Here is a 21,447-nt window from a genome sequence, read left to right as displayed (position 1 = left end):
TAAACCATAAATCCATTCTCCTGTAATGCACTGCCAACCTTATTGTGTTTATTTCTGGTATAGGACCCACCCTCTCTCCCCTGTTGCCCTAGGCCCCCAAACCTAGTTGAATTTTTTTAATCTTCTCAACTATCCCCCCAATACAATAGTGCGCATAAGTTGCTATGGTGACAGGAAACAGTGTCTTCTCCCCCACTGAAACCCCACTGGCTATGAAAAAGTGGAACAAATGGATGGAGAAGGCAAGGGCTCCTGTCCTCTCTTCACTCCTGCTCTCCTATCTCCCCTCAGTTTGCCAACCAGCTGGGAGAGTGACTCCAGGCAACTTTATCTCACCACAAGGAAATGCTAACATGCACCATCAGGCATGGCTGTTCTTAAAAATTATGGGACAATCAATTTTTAATGTGAATTTAGTGGTGGTAAGAAGCATTGGACTCCAAGCCCCAGAGAAATGGCTGCTCTATTTATCCACCTGCTACGCATGCCAAGATAGTTTCCCTAGATTCTTGCTGCCCTGACCTCTTCCATAACCTCACAAGGCACCCTATATCAGAAGAGACAAAATAGCCCACTAAACTGTCTCCTTTTCTTCTCCCATCTTTGGCACCTCTCAGATAAAGCCTACCTGGTGTCTGCAAAGATTTGGAGAGGACAAATGTCCCAAATGGAACTCAAGGCTAGGCTGATTCAACCTATATGCTTGCTTATGTGTGTACAGTCAGAACCTCACAGCGTTTGCAAGGTCATTTAGTCCAGCCTAAAATCTATAGGCTAGAAAACAATCAGCTTTTCTCAAGGATTTCCAGAGGAGAAAAGTCTACAACCCATCACAGTGTACGCAAGTTAGTTTGATCTTCCTTGTATCTAATTTGGGTTATCCCCAATGGATATTGGGTAATGTTTTTTCAGAAGAGATAAAGGACAGCTACTCTCTTAGAGTCAGGAAAGCTTGGGTTTGAATCCTACTTCAGATATGTACTAGCTGTGTGACAATGGGCAAGTCATTTAACCACCCTTAGCTTTGGTTTTTCTCATCTGAAAAACAGAACAAAAGCACCTCCCTTCCAAGATTATTGTGAGAATCAAATGGGATAACATTTGTAAAGAGTCCCTCTAACTCACGTATGTGTTGATCTAGAAGACTTCACAGGCCTGTTTTAGCTCTAAGAGTCTGTCATTCTGTGATTGGTAGAAATATTGATTGACAGGCATAAAACACTCATCTCAATCAACAACCCTCAAAGTCTTTGGCAATGGATCCCAAGCAGAAAGTAGTCTACCAACCTCAAACAATTCAAATATGGACCTGCTGACCTATCATATATATGCTTACTATTCAAAGGCAAGCTCGCTAAAGTGGTACAGATTCATTGTCTGGTTCACCACAAAGTGGGGGGAGGCTGGCCATAACTCTTGAGAGGGGCAGTGAGGTGGCACAGTAAATAATGCTGGGCCTGGAATCAAGAAGATTTATCTTCATAAGTTCAGATTCAGTTTCAGACACTTAATGGTTGTATGACCCTGGGCAGGTCACTTAACCCCATTTGCCTCAGTTTCCTCATCTGTAAAATGAACTGAAGAAGGAAATAGCAAACTATTCCAGTATCTTTGCCAAGAAAACCCCAAATGGGGTCACAAAGAGTGGGATACAACCGTGGCACACAACTTTTGAGAACCAGATGCTAAGTTATAGTAGGGTTTCCCCCAGTTGCTAGGGTCTTCCCCCTTGGAATTACTTTGTATATATTTTGCACATGCTTACATGTGAGCATGTATGTTCATTCAGCATCATATAAGCTCTTCAAGGGCAAAGACTGTTTCATTTTTGCCTCTCTACCCCCAGATCCTACTCTACAGTGGGTGTTTAATAAATGCCTGTTGGTTGGTTGATTTTGATGAGCAACAGTACAAATATTCTCTTTACCAATCAAATCTTGAAGTAAGCTTCAATATCCTTGAAGTAAGCTCAGATGGGGAAGCTGAGGCTTATAGAGGGTGAATGATTCATCTCTGGTCATATGGCTTAAAAGGAATAGTCAGAACAGCAGCCCAGGTATCCTGACTCCAAATCCAGTGCACTCCCTATTATAAGCTACTGCTGTGTAATGTTGTTGTATTTGCTTACACAAGTGACCCTAATTGATTTTTTAATGGTCTATTAGATAATGCAAAAAAAAAAAAAAAAGTCCAAAGGTCCAGGTCTCAAAGGATAAAGAAGTTAATAATACCCTAAACAATGATATTTTTTTTTTTGAAGAGACGGATAGGGTGTAACCAGGATATTGTGACTTCTTTCTAGGTAAGTGATCTCCATTTATTGCCTTTGGTCCTGGTACATGATCTTTCGTTTTGGAGATATCACCTTTTTAGGAGAAACCTCACTTTCATCCCCAGGTTCAATGAGAGTCAGGAACAGCTGGTCTCAAAATAAGCTACTGCCTTCCAAAAACATTCAAGAAACCAAATTATGAATTACATAAAATATAAAAACAATTTAAAAGGCAGCCAAGGAGTATATATAAGTTCAGGATATTTATTTCGGGAGTTGGGGGAAGCTCAAAACCACAACAAACCGTAAAACGGTATCAGCTCTTGAATTAATTGAAAATAAATTTCCCCTCCCAGCGCTAAACAAATGAGGAGCTTTTTGTGTGATAACACTCACACCAGCCTGTAATAGGTTGCTAAGATTCCACTAATTAAAAAAATCTCATTTGAAGATAGTTAATGGGTTCTGCATTTCTACAAAGCACTAGTCAGGCAACATTTCTCTGAACTTCAGGGTCTGTGCTGATTACTACTCAATTAGTTTTGATTCAATTCACTGAAGAAAAATGTCCATTTCATTAGTGCGGAGAAATAACCATTGGCCACGAAATATATTTCCGCGTATTGCTATGGCAACAGGGATGACACAGCTGAGCTCAGAATGTTAATGTGTTTCCTGGAACTGTGTTTTGAAGTCATTGTGCCAGCATTAAGTCTTTTGGGGAGGGGAGGGAGTTACCATTGGTGCCCTGCCATGGGTACCACAGCTGCCAGGAAGATCCCTCTCCTTGTCTAGCTTGCTTTTTTTTCCCCGTCCCTCCCTTCCATGTAGAGGGAAGGGAGATTCAGTAATATCCATTTGAATGTATTTAGCTTTGTATACAAAAGGGCATCCAGATGTCCAGACTGGAAAAAAAAATAATAGTCTGTTACCAGGGTGTTTTGTGGGAATTCTTTTGTCTATGCGATGTCAAGCCATCAGGACAGAGAATCTTCCTCTCTCTAGGGTCGTTTTGCTAGCCCATAACTGAGATAGGCCAGTGCAAAGGGATGGCTAAGGAGGTTCTGTTTTCGAGGTGCACTCAGTATGAACAGCTCAAATGGGTAATATTCTAGTGTGTGGTTTGTCCTTTATTGTTGAAGAAGATCATAACATGATATCATGACTTGTAAATGAAATGAATTATAGTGAGGGAGGGCTGTGCAAAGTTACCAGACTCACTTTCTCCTCCAAAGCCATCTAGGTCCACTGGCCAGATGTAGATCAGGACAACTGGAGATGGCCAGGATGCAATGGAGGACCTTGGCCTTTTTAAGCTAAGGTCTTTCTGAGTTCTCACTTTGACTGGCCATACCCATTCAGTGATTAGGGCTGTTTAAGAAGTGAGACAAGGGATGGCCCCTTTAATCAAAAAACAAAAATCATACGGGGAGGGGGAGACCTCCCAATTTCTGGCCAAAAGAGAAATAATTCCTGAAATCCATCCCCCATCCCATCAACGAGAGCCTCTAGGGGTAGATGATAAGCATGAAAAAGATGAAAATATTTGGATAATTTAAGTTAAAAAAAAAGATATATTTCCATTCTGCTTTTGGTTTGGGTCACAGAGACTTATATACCAAGCAGATCAAATCTGTGGGTAACACACTCCTGGAAGGAACAGATAGTTAACAGGCTCCAGTCAGGACCCCAAAACGATTTTAGCAGCTTAGAAAGATTGGCTGAATTTAAGAAGAGGAACCCAGTAGAGACAAATGTAAAGTGCTATACTTTAGTTCAAAAAAAAAAAAAACTCTACACAAATAGAAGATTGGAAAGCTCTAGGAAAACAGTAGTTAGTCTGGAAAATATATGGAAGTTTTAGCGGACTGCAAACATAATATGGGTCAGCAGTACAATATGGAGGCCAAAAAGTTAATGTGGTCTTAAGTTGCATCAGAAAACTGTGTTTTCTAATAGGAAAAAAGAAGAGTCCTATTGTATTCTGCCTTGGCCTGACTACTTCTTATGGTATTCTGCTCAATTCTGGGGGTTACATTTTACATAAATGTTAGTAAGCTGAAAAGAATCCAGAGGAGGGCTTCTAGGATAGGCCAAGTCCTCAGGATCGGGGCATAAGAAGAACAGTTGAAAGAAATGGGGATGTTTAGCTTGGATAAGACAATGCTTAGGATGGGATTTAATATTGTCTTCTGGTATTTGGAGGGCTGTCACATGGAAGAAGGATTATGCTTATTTTGTTTGGTCCCAGAGAACAGAGCCAGGAATAACAGGAGGAGGTTTTAGAGAGGCAGATTTTAGGTTTTGTATAAAGGAAAACTTTAAAACAATTAGAGTCTTAATAGCTAGCAATTATATAGTGCTTTAAGGTTTGCAAAATACTTTACATACATATTAGCTATCCCAGAGTATGATAGACTTTCTTGGGAGGTTTGGGTTTTTCAGTCACTAGAATGTTTCATGAAAAGGCTGGATAGTTACTTTTTGAAGATAATTGTAGAGAGCTTCATTGGTCAGGTATGAACTGGACTAAAAAGCTTCTTGGAGACCTCCAATTGTTAATTTCTGGATTTGCTGTCTAGAAATTTATTGAATAAAGAATCTTGTTTTCCTGTGTCATTTGTAGACAGAAAGTTATTCATTTCAATCAATAACTGAGAAGTTGGGTTTTGACCTGAATTATTGGACCAAGTTGTCCTGTCCCCTATGTGATAGGTATAATATAAAAGAGCTGGAGAAAAGATACCAAAGATATGTGTTGAACTTTGTCTATAAAAATCATCAATGAAAGATCATTATGGCAATTATCTGCTTCATTTGAATAATAAACAGCCAACCCAGATCAAGGTCCCTCAAAATATCTTACTTTCAAAATTCTCTGGATTTGATTTCTGGAAATGTATTGAAAAAGAGTCATATCTCTAAAATATTAATAAACTTTGAGCCAGGGATTCTACTACTAGATACCTACCCCACAGAAGTTATTGAAGAGAATATTGTTCTTTCCACAACAAAATTGTTATTAAGCAATACTTTTTGTCATAATAAAGAACTGGAAATTAAGAAAGTACCCATTGACTGGGGAATAGCTAAGCATTTTGTGGTACATAAATGTAATGGAATATTACTGCACTATTAGAGGTGATACACACAATAGATATATTTTATTTATTTGTGGAAGCACAGAAAGACCAGCATAAACTGATACACAATGAAGTACACAGAGCCAAGAAAGAACGAAATATAATGACTTTTTGTTGTTTAGTCGTTTCTCAATCATGACCCCATTTGGAGTTTTCTTGGCAAAGATACTTAGAGTGGTTTGCCATTTCCTTCTCCAGCTCATCTTATAGAGGAAGAAACTGAGGCAAATAGGGTTAAGTGATTGACCCGAGGTCACACAGCTAGCAAGTGTCTAAGGCTGGATTTGAACTCATTTTCCTGACTCCAGACCAGACACTCCCTCCAGTGTGCCACCAGCCAGACATAAAGACTACAACAATCACAAAACATTTAAAACCAAAGGTTGTGAAATTATAATGCTTATCCCCAAAGAAAAGGTATGAGAAGACAAATTCTCCAGGTCCTGTATAAAGGTCAGGATCCACAAATATGGAACATTTAATATACCATAAATTTTTTTAAAATTTGTTGATTGGCTTTATTGAATCTTTTTCTCACCTTCCTCTCTTTTGTTTTAAATTCTTTGTTTTAACAGATGGTTTCCTGGGAAGGGGAGGGGCAGAATACATAGGAAAAATCTAGGTAATATAAAATAAAAGACATCAATAAAATTATTTTTTAAAAATAAGTCGCATCTCTTTTTTTGTCACACATAGAGAATTAGCAAAGTCAACAGACATGTATCTAATGTTGGTCCTCTGTTCAGTATTTTCATTTTCCTTGATTTGGCAAAGAAATTAGAAATGTTTAACCTGGAGAAAAGGGCAGCTAGGTGGCACAGTGGATAGGGCACAGGGTCTGGAGTCAAGAAGATTCTGAGTTCAAATTCAGCCTCAGACATTAAGTGACCCTGAGGAAGTCATTTAAGCCCTTCTGCCTCAATTTCCTCATCTGTAAAGTGAGCTAGAGATGGAAATAGTAAACTGCTCTAGTATCTTTGCCAAGGAAACCCCAAATGGGGTCACAGAGTCAGACACACCTGACATTACTGAATTACAAGCAACAACAATCTAGAGAAGAGAGAACCTAGAAGGTAATGTTAGTTGCTTCTAGCTCTATGCTTTTATGTTAAAGGACTATAAGATACTGCCTCTTCCATCCACGAGTTTCCTATCTGGTTGGGGATTGATCTATCTGTCTCTCTGTCTATCTATCTATCTATCTATCTATCTATCTATCTATCTATCTATCTATCTATCTATCATCTGTCTGTCTGTCTGTCTGTTTGTCTGTCTCTCTGTCTGTCTGTCTGTCTCTATCTCCATCTAAAAGAATAGCTAAAAATTGCTTACATTTAGTGCTTTAAGATTTGCAAAGCATTTTATCTACTTTCTCATTCAATCTAAAAATGTTTTTAAAAATCATAGAATCCGATTTTATAGCTGAAAGGAAACGTAGACATCATGAACTCCAAACTTCTAATTTTACAAATGGAGAAACTGAGTCCTAGAGAAGTGAAGTGATTCAGTGAAGATCCCATCAATGACAGAGGCAGCACTAGCATTTACTTCTCCTTCCTCAAGAAGGTGCTCATGAATGCCTAATGAGTTTCACGGAAAGTAAATACTATGGGAATCTCTTAGGTTTGCGCAGCTGTGGTATGGTGGAAAAATCACTGGATTTAAATCAGAAAATTTGGGTTCTAGTCCCCATTCCATTACTTAATATCTCTATTTATTACATAGTATATATGCCATTTAATGTCTCTGAGACTCAGTTTCTCATCTGTAAAATGGAGATTATAATAATAATACTTGTACCACGTAACATATAGGGTGGTCAGAATCAAAGAAGATTATAAATGTGAAATGCTCTTCAGATGTAATCATGAAGAAAACAACAGTTTTGTTCCAATTAATTAAATTTACCTCCCCATTTAATTCAGCTTCAAAGGAAATGATCATAAATCAGGAGACCCTAATTAGAAGAATTTTCTATCCATCTTTCAATCAATCAGATGTTCTATTCCCCTAGAATACATTACATACATTGTAATAACATAAAGACAAGGATGACTTCTATGGAGACACTTGCTGAAATCTACAAGCCTCTCTCTGACACAAAGAGGAATTTCAAATATCTATTCTCTCTTTGACATAGTTCTTAAAGTCTACATTTATTGAGCTCCTCTGTTTAGTTTGTAAAGCCTTTAAAAACATGAACCAACCTACTTTTCCAATCTTATTATACATTACTGCCCTTCCCCACACTCTATCATCCAGTCAAACTCACCATCTTGCTTTGCCATTCCTCACACGTGATTCTCCATCTTCCATCTCTATACTTTTGCACTTACTTTCCTCCATGCCTAGAATATACTCCCATCTCCCCTGCACCTCTTAGAATATTTTGCTTCATTCAAGACTCTGCTTAAGTAACATCTTCTGCATGAAGTCTTTCCAGATTGCCCTCTGCTCATGAGTACTAGAGCAATGGAGGGCCACATATTGGATATGGGAAACTTGCTACAGTAAGTCAACAAGCATTTTTAAGCCTGTCAGTCCTATGAAATTATACCAATGAAGGACATCCTTTCAACATCCCAGAAGCTCAATTGGTATACACATAATGTAGAGGATTCCAGCATACTAAGGGAACTCCTTATGGTGAACTTAGGTGAGGGCATAGATAAGAGTTGCATGGGATGGGCAGGCATGGATGAGTTGTAGCCTTCATCAGTTTATCCTGATAGGGGTCTACAGTTCTGTGTTTTCACTTCATATAATTATCTGATTATCATGGTTATCTCTTGGTCTGATGTAGTTTTGGTTTATAGGGGGGAAAAAATAGTCATATCAATGTGATTACCAATTCATTAGCACATCTGAGGGTTTTTTGTTGATGTTTCTCCTGTGCTCACCCAATTCATTTTACACATGCTTGGCACTTAGGAATACTCTCTCTGCTATATTAATATGCAATTATTTGACTAGTTTTTTTTATGACATCCTTATAATAATTGGCAGCCAGAAAAGTTCTTTGGTTTTCAATATCAGACTGTCCATGGATCATGGCTTCTTTCTCATCATCTTTCCCTAATACCTAGTACTGGGTTCTGAGCTCAAGGTGGCATGGTGCTGGAAAATGAACAAATGCATGACAGTTTGGGAAAGTTGTTCATTTTTAAATGCAGTGACATGATCTCCCTGAATTTTAACAATGGAACATCTAAAACCATCCACCATGACAAATATCAAAACAAAAACTATAACAGACCAAGAGATACCCACATGGCAACAGCCATTGATCACAATGGATAATTTGAAGACTCACTTCTGAACTCACTTTTAATATGTTAGGGAATATGGAGTGATACCTCAGAACTGCCGGCCTCCATAAGGATAAACTCAGAATGAATCCCAAAGTAAAGATTGAGCCTGGGTTTATGAATGAGCAGGGACCAGTATTCTGGTGACAACTGTCACAATAATGACTTTTCCACTGCCATCATCCCCACCCTTGTTGTGTAAATTAGAACCATAAGATGGGAAAGCCCTTTCTGTGTATCTCACAAGTTCCTGCCAAAAGGTAAATTTGCTCTAGAGGAAGTGGCATAAAGGAGGGATTTGATGGTAGAGGTTTTAAGGTTGTGTTCTTCATAATGTCAAAACATCTGGTTGATCACATTTAAACACAGAATCAGATAAATGATCATAATTTGGCCCCATCCTACCTTTCTAATCTTCTTGTACTTCCTTCTCCTCCATGAGCTCTATGATCCAGACAGACCTACTTGCTGCACCTCACACCCAAAGTTCTGTCTTCCATTTCTGTGTCTTTCTATGGGATATATCCCCCATGGCTAGAATACTCTTCCTCCACATTTCCACCTCTTAGGGTCTGTGGCTTTCTTCAAGACTCAGCTCAAGAATCATCTTTTGTAAAAGGCCATTACTAATTCCCCTCCTCACCCAATCTATTACCATCTCTCTCTCAGAAGTTGCCCTTCATCTACATCGTATGTGTCTTGTATATATCTGTATATATACAGGCTGATAGATTGGATTATGTCTGAACCCATATGGAGTCAATAATTTAGTAAGAGAATGAGACACATACAGACATTGCATAAACAAAATAATATTTGCTAAGTGTGATAATAATTATAGAATATAAATTCTTTGGTGGCTGAACTGTTTCATTATTTCTTTTTGTATCCCAAGTTTTTATACACCAGATCACTGGTTGGACTCAGGAGACTTAATCTCTCACACTCCCACAAAATCAACCAAGACACTGATGCCTGGTCCCCAAGGTGTCAACAGGAATACAGTTTTCAGATTGTTTTGTGTGATTGACTGGGTAAGTCAATACTTAATTAACTGATTATAGGAAGATCTTATGGAGCAGACTTGGGATAATTTGAGTTAACTTTGTCCCACAGTAGATTCATCTGGATCTCAACTGTGAGCTTTTTGGGCAAGGAGGATATAAAGTCAGCTCCAAGGATGGTTATGAGTTCTTGAGAATTTCCTTACTCATTGCTTTTAATCTTCTTATCAGTGACTTTAACCCACTTTTATCTTCCTCTGAATTGCTTTTTGACCACCTTGTGGATTGTTTTTACTTAGGAATTTTTGAACATATGCTTTTCTTAAAGATATTATTTACTGGGGGCAGAGCCAAGATGGTGGAGCAGAAAGATGCACATACACTATCTCTTCCCTCATAGCCCATAAAATATCTGTAAAAAATGACTCCCAACAAATTCTAGAGCAGCAGAAGCCACAGAACAACAGAGTGAAAGAGATTTCCAGCCAAAAATAACCTGGAAGGCCAACAAGAAATGTCTATTCCACTGGAGGCTGAGCAGAGCAGAGCTCAGCACTGGCTGTGCAGCACCTGGAGGAACAGGACCTGAACAAGCCTCCAGGACAGAATTTCCAGCAAGGAAGGTCTCAGACCCCTCAACCCACAAGTGCCAAAGAAAGCTTCAAAGGTCAGTAAGAGGACTTTCCCAACTGGGTTAGAGGGGACCCGGGTCCCCTCTAGCACTGATCCCAGGTGGCAGTGGTAGCAGTGGTGGCAGCAGGGGTGGTGGCAGCAGGGCGCATCCATTTGTGAAACACTCTACCTAAAGCCCCTGGGAGAATTGAGCAGCTGATCTAAACCTCAGTCCTGAGCATGGTCTTGGGGGGAGGAGGAGCACTAGGACCCTCCTCTTGACAAAGGATTCAGAGGTCAAGTAATTGGCTGTGAAAATGCCCAAAATAGGGGGGAAAATAAGACCACACAAGAATACTTTCTGGGTGAACAGATATTTCTTTTCATCTTTTCAGATGAGGAAGAACAAAGCATACTGTCATAGGAAATCAAGGCTTCTGCATCCAGTACCTCCAAAATGAATATGCAGTGGGCTCAGGCCATGGAAGAGCTTGAAAAGCGAGTCAACAGCTTGCTAAAGCAGACCCAAAAAACTGCTGAGGAAAATAACACCTTTAAAAATAGGCTAACTCAATTGGAAAAAGAGGTCCAAAAAGCCAGTGAGGACAAGAAGGCTTCAAAAAGAAGAATTAGCCAAATGGAAAAGGAGGCTCAAAAGCTCACTGAAGAAAATAGTTCTTTCAAAATGAGAGTGGAGTTCAGGGAAACTAATGACTATATGATAAACCAAGAAGTTAAAAAACAAAACCAAAGGAATGAAAAAATAGAAGATAATGTGAAATATCTCATTGGAAAAACAACTGACCTGGAAAATAAATCCAGGAGAGACAATTTAAAAATTGTGAGACTACCTGAAAGCCATGATCAAAAAAAGAGCCTAGACATTATCTTTCATGAAATTATCAAGGAAAACTGCCCTGATATTCTAGAACCAGAGGGTAAAATAAATATTGAAAGAATCCACTGATCCCCTCCTGAAAGAGACTCAAAAAGAGAAACTTCTAGGAATATTGTGGCCAAATTTCAGAGTTCCCAGGTCAAGAAGAAAATATTGCAAGCAGCTAGAAAAAACAATTCGAGTATTGTGGAACTACAACCAGGATAACACAGGATCTGGCAGCTTCTACATTAAGGGACTGAAGGGCTTAGAATATGATATTCCAGAAGTCAAAGGAACTGGGATTAAAACCAAGAATCATCTACCCAGCAAAACTGAGTATAATACCTCAGGGGGAAAAAATGGTCATTAAATCATACAGAGGACTTTCAAGCATTCTTGATGAAAAGACCAGAGCTGAATAGAAAATTTGACTTTCAAACACAAGAATCAAGAGAAGCATGAAAAGGTAAACAGGAAGAGAAATCATAAAGGACTTTCTAAAGCTGAACTGGATTTACATTCCTACATGGAGAGATAAGATTTGTAACTCTTGAGACTTTTCTCAGTATGTAGGTAGGTGGAGGGATTATACACACACACACACACACACACACACACACACACACACACACACACACATATAGACAGAGAGCACAGGTTGAGTTGAATCAGAATGGATGATATCTATAAAAAATAAAATTAAGGGATGAGAGAGGAATATATTGGGAGGAGAAAGGGAAAAATGGAATGGGGCAGACTATCACTCATAAAAGAGATAAGAAAAATCTTTTTCAATGGAGGAGAAAAGGGAGGAGGTGAGAGGGGAAACATGAAGCTTACTCTCTTCACATATATGTTAAGGAGGGAATAACATGCTCACTTAATTTGGTATGAAAATCTATCTTACATTACAGGAAACTAAGGGAGAAGGGGACAAGTTGGATGAGGGGGATAATAGAAGGAAGGGCAAATGGGAGGAGGGAGTAATTAGCAGTAAACACTTTTGGGAAGGGACAAGGACAAATGAGAGAACAGAATAAATGGGGGACAGGGTAGGATGAAGGGCAATATAGTTAGTCTTACACAACATGACTATGATGAAAGTCTTTTGCAAAATGACATATATATAGCCTGTACTGAATTACTTGCCTTCTCAGTGGGGATGGGTAGGGAGGGTGGAAGGGAGAGAAGTTGGAATTCAAAGTTGTAGAAACAAATGCTGAGAATTTTTATTGCATATAACTGGAAAACAAGAAATATAGGTAATGGGGTATAGAAATCTATCTTGCCCTACAAGAAAAGAGAGAAGATGGGGATAAGGGAAGGATGGGGTGTGATAGAAGGGAGAGCTCATTGAGAGAATGCAAGGTGTTATGGGGTGGGGGGAGGGGAGAGATGGGGAGAAAAATTGGAACTCAAAATTTTATGGAAATAAATGTCAAAATCTAAAAATGAATAAATAAAACTATAAAAAAATAAATAAAACTATTTTTAAAAAAAGGTATTATTTATTAGAACCTTCAGGCTCTCAGTGATCTATCAGACTAGCCATAGAACCAATTATCAGTCCACTATGACTTGGCACGGAGCCTGACACATACCAGGCACTCAAGAAATTCCAATTGATTTGGTGATGGACTGAAACATGTACACAAAGTTAAGAGAAACAACTGGTTGATAGATTTTTTTTTTCTTTTCAGACAATTCTTTTGGCTTTCACATAGTCATCACTATTTGTTGTTGAATTAAACTGAATTTTATCCTTATCACTGTCTATTTATTAACCTCCCATAATCATCAAGAAATATATGTAAACCCACTTCCCCAACTCCATTTTCACTGACAAGTAAAGTCCCCAGAGGTTAATGCCTACTCCTCTTCTCAGGTCTCCAGGGGTTTACTCTTGGAATTTCAGAGCTCCCACCAGTATGTTTCCTATTATTAATCAACCAGTTGAACTGCATTAGCTTTTTCAAATGGGATTTGCTGAGAAAGATATAGCAAAACCAGTTGGTAGAAACTTCCACCAAACTGGGTTATAATATTGTCTTACACACACACACACACACTCACACACACAATCACTGGGAAGAGTGGGCTCAAAGTTAGAGTACTAAGTTAGTCAAGTACTCATATCAAGAACAAAGAGGGCTGAGGGGTACCTCTTGACTCATGGCCCTCAGAGTTCTTTTTTTCTTTCTCGGGGTCTTCCCAGAGTTTCCCTTACAAATCTCTAGGCTCTGATCATCAGTGCTATGGCTGGCCTTTCTTCGATCAATAAGTCAATAAGAATTTCTTAAGTGCCTCTTCTGTGTCAAGCACTTTGCTAAGTGCTAGGGATACAAAAAGAGACAAAAGACAATCCTTGCATTTAAGGAGCTTAAAATCTACACTCATGAGAGTTTAAACATCTGCCTACAGAAACTTCCTTTATAATTGGCCACTACCACTATGGTGACATTGCTATTGCCTCCAGTAAACATTACTACCCAATTCTGTGTGCTGATGAGAACTTTGGTGGCCCTGATATATATCTGTTGAACACACAAGGACAGTGCCTGCAAATTTCATCTCAAAATACACATTCATCAAAGATCAGGAAGAAAAAAACATGAAAGAAACCAAGGCAGGATGAGTTTACAGAAAGAAAAAAACAACCACCAGATTGGAGGATATAACTTGCTACCACTCCTCCATTCATCAGGCTCACAGAAGCTCTTGCTTCTCTTGCTTCCAGGAGAGAAAAGAGATGGAGAGATTGTGAGGTCACTTCTTTTATATTCAAACTTAGTTCTAGCTCAGCATTTCTAGAGTCACCAAATCATTGAGTTTCACACATTATTATCATTATTATTATTTTGTCACATAGTATTAGCCCCTCCATCACACATGATGGAAACAGATTTCCAAAGTTCCATGTGTTGATTGGAACCAGGCAAAGAATATCTATGAATGCTCTGAGGGGTATACCTTCATTGTCCAATCCTGCACTTTCCCACCCCTTCCCATTATTTATTATTGAACAGGAGGAGAGTTCTTCATGTGACAAGAATGAGGAGTAACTGCGTCAGGTGTGCCACTGGTACCCACAAAATGTAACAAGACCTAGAAGATGGCCTGCAGACCATGGAGTGGATTGTTTATCATTTCTCTTTGAAAGAACATAGATAAGAATCACATAAGATAAGAAAGCATGGAAAGGTTCCTCCAATCTGCAGTAATGAAGGGAATAACTAGGCAGATAAGAACATACTTGCATAAAAGAAGTTTCATAATTTACAGTAAACCTTAGTTTAAAAAAGTGCATTACATATCATAGATTCAATTATACTATGGGCCTAGTCATGTCACCTGCCTACAGAGTGAGACATATATGTGTATGCATGTGTGTGTGCATATATATACACACAGACATATATGTGTGCATGTACATATACACACAATATATGTATACATATAATATGCACACACATATAATATATGTACATATATGATATATTTGCATATATATTATATGTGTACAAATGATGTCTTACTATATTATATGTGTACATGTGATAAATGTATGCCTATAGCATGTGTGCATGTATTATATGTGTGTGCAAATATGATGTGTGTGCATTTATGATACAGGTATAATATGTATACATGCATAAAGAGATACATACATGCATGCACACACATACATGTATGCACACACATATATGTATCTGTCATTGTAATAGGGAAAGCCTGTGACACAGATCTATATACCAATCACCAAACAAATACTACTATTCAGGAATTGTCTAGAAAATACGTAAGATGAATACCTACTGTCCAGATTTTCAGAACAGGTTATTTCCTTGGTTTAATTGACATCTCAGTATTAAAATGAGTGGGCCAATGACTAAGCAATAAGCTACAAGAAAAAATGCCTAACTTTTTTCCCCTAAAAATGGATTTTTAAAACCAAGGAAAAAATATTTCTTAATTAAAGAACAGTAGCAGCAAACACAATAGCTAATATAATATTAATAGCTGACATTTATGTGGCATTTTATGGTTATAGCCACTTTATGGATATTATTTCATTTGACCTTCACAACAAGCCTGTGCGGTAGGTAGTACAGTATTGTTATCTACATTTGGCAAAGGAGGAAACTGAGATTCAGAGAAGCCCAACATCCCATAGAATACAGATGTCAAGCATACAGGAAGCCCACAATATCTATGGCCCCAACCCGATCAAAATATAATTGGGAAATATTGAACAAAATAAATAAAAATACAATAAAACAGATGATATTACATTTTAAAACCAAGTCAACGGGAGGCCCCCAGGAATCTTTATACATGGATAAGTGGCTGCATTTCTATTTGGGTTTCACACCAGTGTCACAGAATGTCAGCACCTTAAAGGCAGAGAATGTTCCATTTCTGTCTTTGGATCCCTAGTACCTATTATAGTGTCTACCACTGTGGTCACTACAGTTGGGATGGAAAAGAAGCAGCACTTTCCCGGTGTAAGGAACTCCTGGTGAGGATCTTCTCCTACAAGCATAGACAAGCAATTACTCTACAGCTTATGGTCTTAGCACACTGAGAGGCTAGCTGACCTGCCCAAGGTCACATAACTGGTATGTATCAGCGACAGAGCTTGAAACTCTATCTTTCTGATTCCAAGGCCAACAACCTACTCCTCTATCCGTTCTTCCATGGTACCTCTCTGCACAGTTCATAGTAGGAGCTTAATAATGCTTATTGATTGATTAATTGATGACTAGTCAGAGGGAGAATCAATGAAATGAAAAGATATAAGGACATTCACAAAGCTGTAAGAGTGTGTAGCTGTGGATAAGATTGTGTGGATAGCACTTTCCATGGAGCTGAAGCTGTGAGATATGTGCTTTGACTCCTGACTAAAGGATGTGTAAGACAGAGCTTCTTTGTTGGTCCTGATAGAAATGATGGATTTAATGGTCTTGCTTTCCTAGCCTCTAATTAAATAATAGATGGCAGAAGAAACAGACTCGGAGGTAGTGAAGTTTCATTAATGCTAAGCCTGGTACTGAGAATTTAGTATTATATGATATTTATATACATACACTATTGTTTAGAAAGCACTTCCCTAGTAAAGTTGCATATCAGACCAAGTAGCAAGCATGGGATCTTATGGTTTGTGGAGACCAAGGGAGAAAGGATATATGAAGGAAAAGGTCTGTCTTTTATAAATTTTGAACATCAGCATGTTGGATTAGATTATTCTTTTTGTCAAACATATGGCTACAAAAGCAATAATATTTTTCATCAGATTATTCCCCCACTTACTTAGCTGAGCATCTAACCACAAGATTCTAGACTCAGATGTAAAGAGAAAAATAATAAAGTCCTTTAGTCCCCAGAAATGACGGCAGTATAAAGGAAGAAGTTCCTGCACACCAGCTATCAGGAGAGAAGGAATGTGAAAAACTCCTGCACTGGGGATCTAGCAAGGGCCTGGGGTGTGGGGGTTGTTCAGGGAGGACTAGCACCTCTGGTGTGACAGCTTGCCAAGCTCTCTTCAAGGCTGCTCATCCATCTTTGGTGTCCACCTGGCACTCAACTTTCACCTGTGGCTCCGAGAAGCTGGAGCATCCACAAAGGCCTCTGGCTGGTAAAGCTCTTGGCAGATGAGCTAAACCAGTTTGACGTTATCCAATAGGCCTCGAAACTCAGTGAGTTAGATGAATGTCTAACCCAAGCACATGAAGACTTTCCCTGGCAGAATGGTCAGATGAGAACAATTTGCTCCAAAGGCCATGAAGGTGGCTGAAGCAGCTGCTGTGGACTTCTTAGAGCTTGGACAGACATCAAAGAAGCCAAGGTCATCTACTGTATCCCAGGCCATCACCAGTCATCTTGACTTTTGTCCTGCCACCCATGACTCCAGAAGAGAGAGGCTGGTGATGTTGCGCAGCTCTGCCTCACTTGAATCCATTTCACCCATGAGTCAAGACATCAGTCTGTGATGTCTCTGGTTCTCTTCTAAAATAAAGGACAAGAAACATTAACTGCAACAACCATAACAAGGGACTGAGCCATTATACAGAGAAGTCAAAGCCTGGCCTTCTGCCTTTGTTGTTTGCCATGACATATTTGAATAGAGGTGAGTCAATGTCTTTCTAGCAACCTCAAGTTTGTTTCCATTCTGTAGGGAGACCAAGTCCTACTTAGGGAAAATAGCAAGCATGGGATCTTGTGTGGGTCTCTGGCACCTAGGTAAGACTCACCAGAAGGTCAGAGTGCTGTATTTCTAATTTCATTGGCTTCTCTTCCAAGGCAAGTCCAAACCATGGAGTGTCATTATGATTTAGAGCAGTGATGTCCAACTCAAATAGAAAGGAGGGAGGTGGGGAAAAGCATTAAACTAACTATATGCTAACTTAGAAAAGCATATCTTAATATTATCTGTTTTATTGTATTTTTGTTTATTTTTTTAATTATTTCCCAATTACATTTTAATTTGGTTCCTGCCGTAGGCACTCAGTACCACATGTTTGATATCTCTGCTCTAGAAGACTGAATAGATCCCTGGGGGAAACTGGAACTCAAAAGGGAGAGAACAGAATTATTTATGGGCTACAGGGATTCCTTTGTGTTATTTCCGTTTCCTGTGAGGTATAATTAAATACCTGACAAGCATTGCTCAAGTGCCTGGGTATTTATTCAATACCCTTTTACCCACATTTTTGTTTTGAGATTTCCCAGAAAAAAACTCTTGATGGTAGCTCAGTAAACCAAAGATCTGTGATGTGTGTTCAGTGTGGAGGATGTAGAGAGCAGTGAGATTAAATCTGATGCATATAAAGTCAGAGTATGCCATGCTTGGCTATGGGTTATACATGAAAAATGAGGATAAGCATTTATACCAATTTATACCACAAAACTACCTGTTATTGTAGCTCTTACAAAGGTTCTTTGTAAACCTGACTTTGTAAACCTGAAAGGGATATATAAATGTATGGTTATTATTTAAATTGCCTATAAAACTATTCTTGATATTTCCTGTAATATTCTTTTCCCTTGTGAATAAATTTAGAAAATGTACCTAACAGAGTGAGCAGGAAAAAAGGAAATGGATGAAAGAACTAGGTACCAAAATAGGGTGATAACAGCAAAAAAGGGGGTGGGATAATCAGTGCTTGGGTCCAAAGGCTCTCTGAGCCCATAGATCAAAATTAGGGGTGTGCTGGCGCCTGCTCTATAAGTTCTCAGTGTATGCTTTTATAACACAGAAAGTGGTTACTATGTATCAAAGCTTATTTATTGTTTCATTGATTGCACAGATTTAAGAAAGTGTTAATAATGCAGATTAAATTTAAAAGTCTATACTATACATACCAACCCCGTACCCCAAGCCTGATTGTTAAACATTTCCTACCACACCCTCCTGTTGCTCTACAGACATTTTTTGAACTAAACAGGAGGACAATGGAAGGCTAGGGAAGAAAGTCGTCACCAAACTGGAGCCCTAGTGACTGTAGGCTAAAAATAACAATAATAATTGTTAATGATAACTACTATTTGTATAGTGCTTTCAGGTTTGCAAAGTGCCCTACATTCACTATCTCCTTTAAACCTCACAATACCCCTGCTTATAACCCCCCTCTTTTCCCATTTATGCACATCCTGCCTCCACCTCCCCCCAGCATATTGAAAAAGGAACATAATACTACCCAGCTCAACCTTCATTTAAAAGCGTAGGGTTATGATCCATCTGCTTTCTGAAGTTCTGCAGACATCAACCTGGTCACACTGGGAACAGCTAAAGCCTCTCCCTTGGGCTCTCTGCCATCAGAATCCATCTAGGCTCCTTGGCTTCAGGGATACCATGGCAGTAAGTCTCCACACAAGTCATTCACAATCATCACTTCCAAGTAAACTATGCAATCTGTATCTTAGGCTCTATTCCACCTCCCATCTTTTCAGCTTCTATCACCTTTCCACACGGCTCCTTGTCTCTTCGTTTTTCCAAGTTCACACCTCCTAATACAGTTTTCATATCCAAGGCCATCTGATGTCCTGGGGCTTCCTGCAATGAACATCTGCCTTTGTTCTTCATCCTGTGGTTAAGTGAAACTATGATGGTGAACTCCTCTCTTTTACATTTAAAAATCATTAAAAAAGAAAATGAAAAAAATTCAGAGGTCAAAGGTAAGAGTCCTTAGATGAGTTCTGAGAAGACTTTGTATCTCTAAAAAGTACCAGCAGTTAATAAAGCATATTTTTTAAAAAAAATCATGGTGAGCCTTTTAGAATGTTGAATGGGAAAGGGGGTGAATTTGAACAATGCTGAACTTGAATGTTTAAGGTTGCTAACAGCCAAATGGCCACCAAATAAATTGTTGATTTCCCCTTTTATTTCTCACTTTCAAATCATGTTTGGCTACTCACAAGCTCTAATTAGATACTGGAGAAAAAGGAAAGAAAAGAAAACCTAAGGTAAATGTACCCAGAGCTTACAACCTAATGCATTTGTGTATCAAGGTAGAACAGGGCAGTTCAAAGTAGAGAGAGACAAAGTAGGTTCAAATTCTGACCCTTCCTTCTGTTTACTAATTTTGGGACCCTTGGAGAAGTCACTTTCTTTCTTTTGGCCTCAGTTTCCTTATTTGTTAAATAGGGTGGGTGGCAAGAAGAATAAAATTCCACATATCCAAACTTTATATTGAAGGTTTCTTTCAGTGCTAAATCTATGACCCCAAGTTGATTCAATGAGCATTATTAATGGTAAGTCCATCTGGAAATTTTTGTCCCTCTCTTTCTACTCCAGTACGCTTCCAAGTGGTAAATGCAGCTACCCTCTTTGTCCTCTCCTTCCATTCCCAAACTACACACACCCTAGAGTGAACATCAGTTTAATTCAATAAATATGAATTAAGCCCTACCATGCTCAAGAGATTGTGTCAAACATGGTATCCTGAAGAGTCTCCTCACCTGCTCTCTCCCAAGGCAGAGAGGGTCAAATATGACACTGAGGACTGATAAGCCTGAATTGTAGGTCATCCATGAGTTTCTCTGGATAGCAGGGGAAGGTTGGATTCCAAGAAGAGGGTGCTGATAGTCAGGCCTTAAGATGTTGCTAGCTGAAAGATAATTTTCAGGTTGTCTTGGAGTGTCTGTCTCGATAATGCAATATCCAACTAACATTATATGAAGCAAAGTAATTTAACTATAAATCAGCCAATACTGGAGATTAAACGTAAATGTGTGAGTTTTTCCATAATCAGAACATAAAACAAATTTTATATTAAACAGTCCTCTTTACTCTTAAAAAAATAGCTGAAATGTGAAGGGTTTTGGCCCAAAGCAATCTCTCTTTATTGCTAATAAGTTCTGAGTAATTTGGATGAAAGGTGTGATATAGAACTACAGATAAATAATAACCTCCAAATCATAATCCTGATGTGATTATATTTCACTGACTAAAGGGAATTAAAGGTAGATTCTTTTTATTAGTTTACTGATCTTGGGCCTCTGACTCTGGGTAAATGTCCTATATATCATGCTAGTTAATCATTCTTGTCATTATCTTTAATGTCTTATTAGCTAGTTTCATTCATCTGGTTTTTATCTGTTTCGTTTTAAGCAGTTTTAATCTCATTTCAGCAGTGTTGATAAGCCTGTTAGTTTGCACAAATTGGTTTCGGTGACAATGTGTAGATAACAATATTGTGCTGTTTCCAAATAGGAAAAAGAAATCTATATGGATCCAAGAAGGTAGAATCCAGGAGACCCAAGGGGTGGGAGGAGTCAAAGGGTGAGGGAAAGGAAAGAAAGAGAGAGAGGAAAAAGACTGGTCTCAGTTTCATAAAGATGAAAAGAGAAACAGTAGGAAGGAAAATGGGGATTTAAGCAGCTATGAACTTAAAAGACTAGGAATGAAATGAGAGAAAATTAAACTATGGAAAAAAATCATCATTCCTCCATCCCCACCCCACCTCACCTCACCCTCAAGAAATGGAAGATGTCATAATGGTTCTTTATGACCACTAGGTGGCCTTATTTACTTACCATCTTGCTGTGACCGAAGAGCAGAGGAGGAAAGGCGTGCCTAGGCTGTATATGCACCATCTATCTGGCAAATAGAGCAGTACTGATTGCTTCCACAAAGAGCTGGTTTGGGGAACTCCTCCACTTCACTGACTAAAGAAAACCATAAACCCCATCAGGTTCAGGAATACGCAAGTACTTTAGATGTTGAAGA

At 38.7% G+C, this 21,447-nt stretch overlaps 1 long non-coding RNA gene across 2 annotated transcripts in view; it reads right to left on the bottom strand.

Annotated features, from left to right (window-relative positions):
• Window positions 1-5,253: 5,253 nt before the first annotated feature.
• Window positions 5,254-21,447, bottom strand: part of LOC140529352 (uncharacterized) — a 191,137-nt gene continuing 174,943 nt past the window's right edge. The window contains exons 4-7 of one of the 2 annotated variants that reach the window (XR_011975514.1): window positions 21,255-21,386; window positions 20,178-20,326; window positions 19,180-19,303; window positions 5,254-17,225 (exon numbers count right to left, since the gene is read on the bottom strand). This is a non-coding gene — a long non-coding RNA (uncharacterized lncRNA). Of the gene's footprint in view, window positions 17,226-19,179; window positions 19,304-20,177; window positions 20,327-21,254; window positions 21,387-21,447 lie in introns of those variants that run through there. The other variant, XR_011975513.1, reaches the window with a different exon arrangement.

Source organism: Notamacropus eugenii, chromosome 2 (genome assembly GCF_028372415.1).
Source record: "Notamacropus eugenii isolate mMacEug1 chromosome 2, mMacEug1.pri_v2, whole genome shotgun sequence".
Lineage (NCBI taxonomy): Eukaryota > Metazoa > Chordata > Mammalia > Diprotodontia > Macropodidae > Notamacropus > Notamacropus eugenii.
This window is presented reverse-complemented; position numbering and strand designations above follow the sequence as displayed.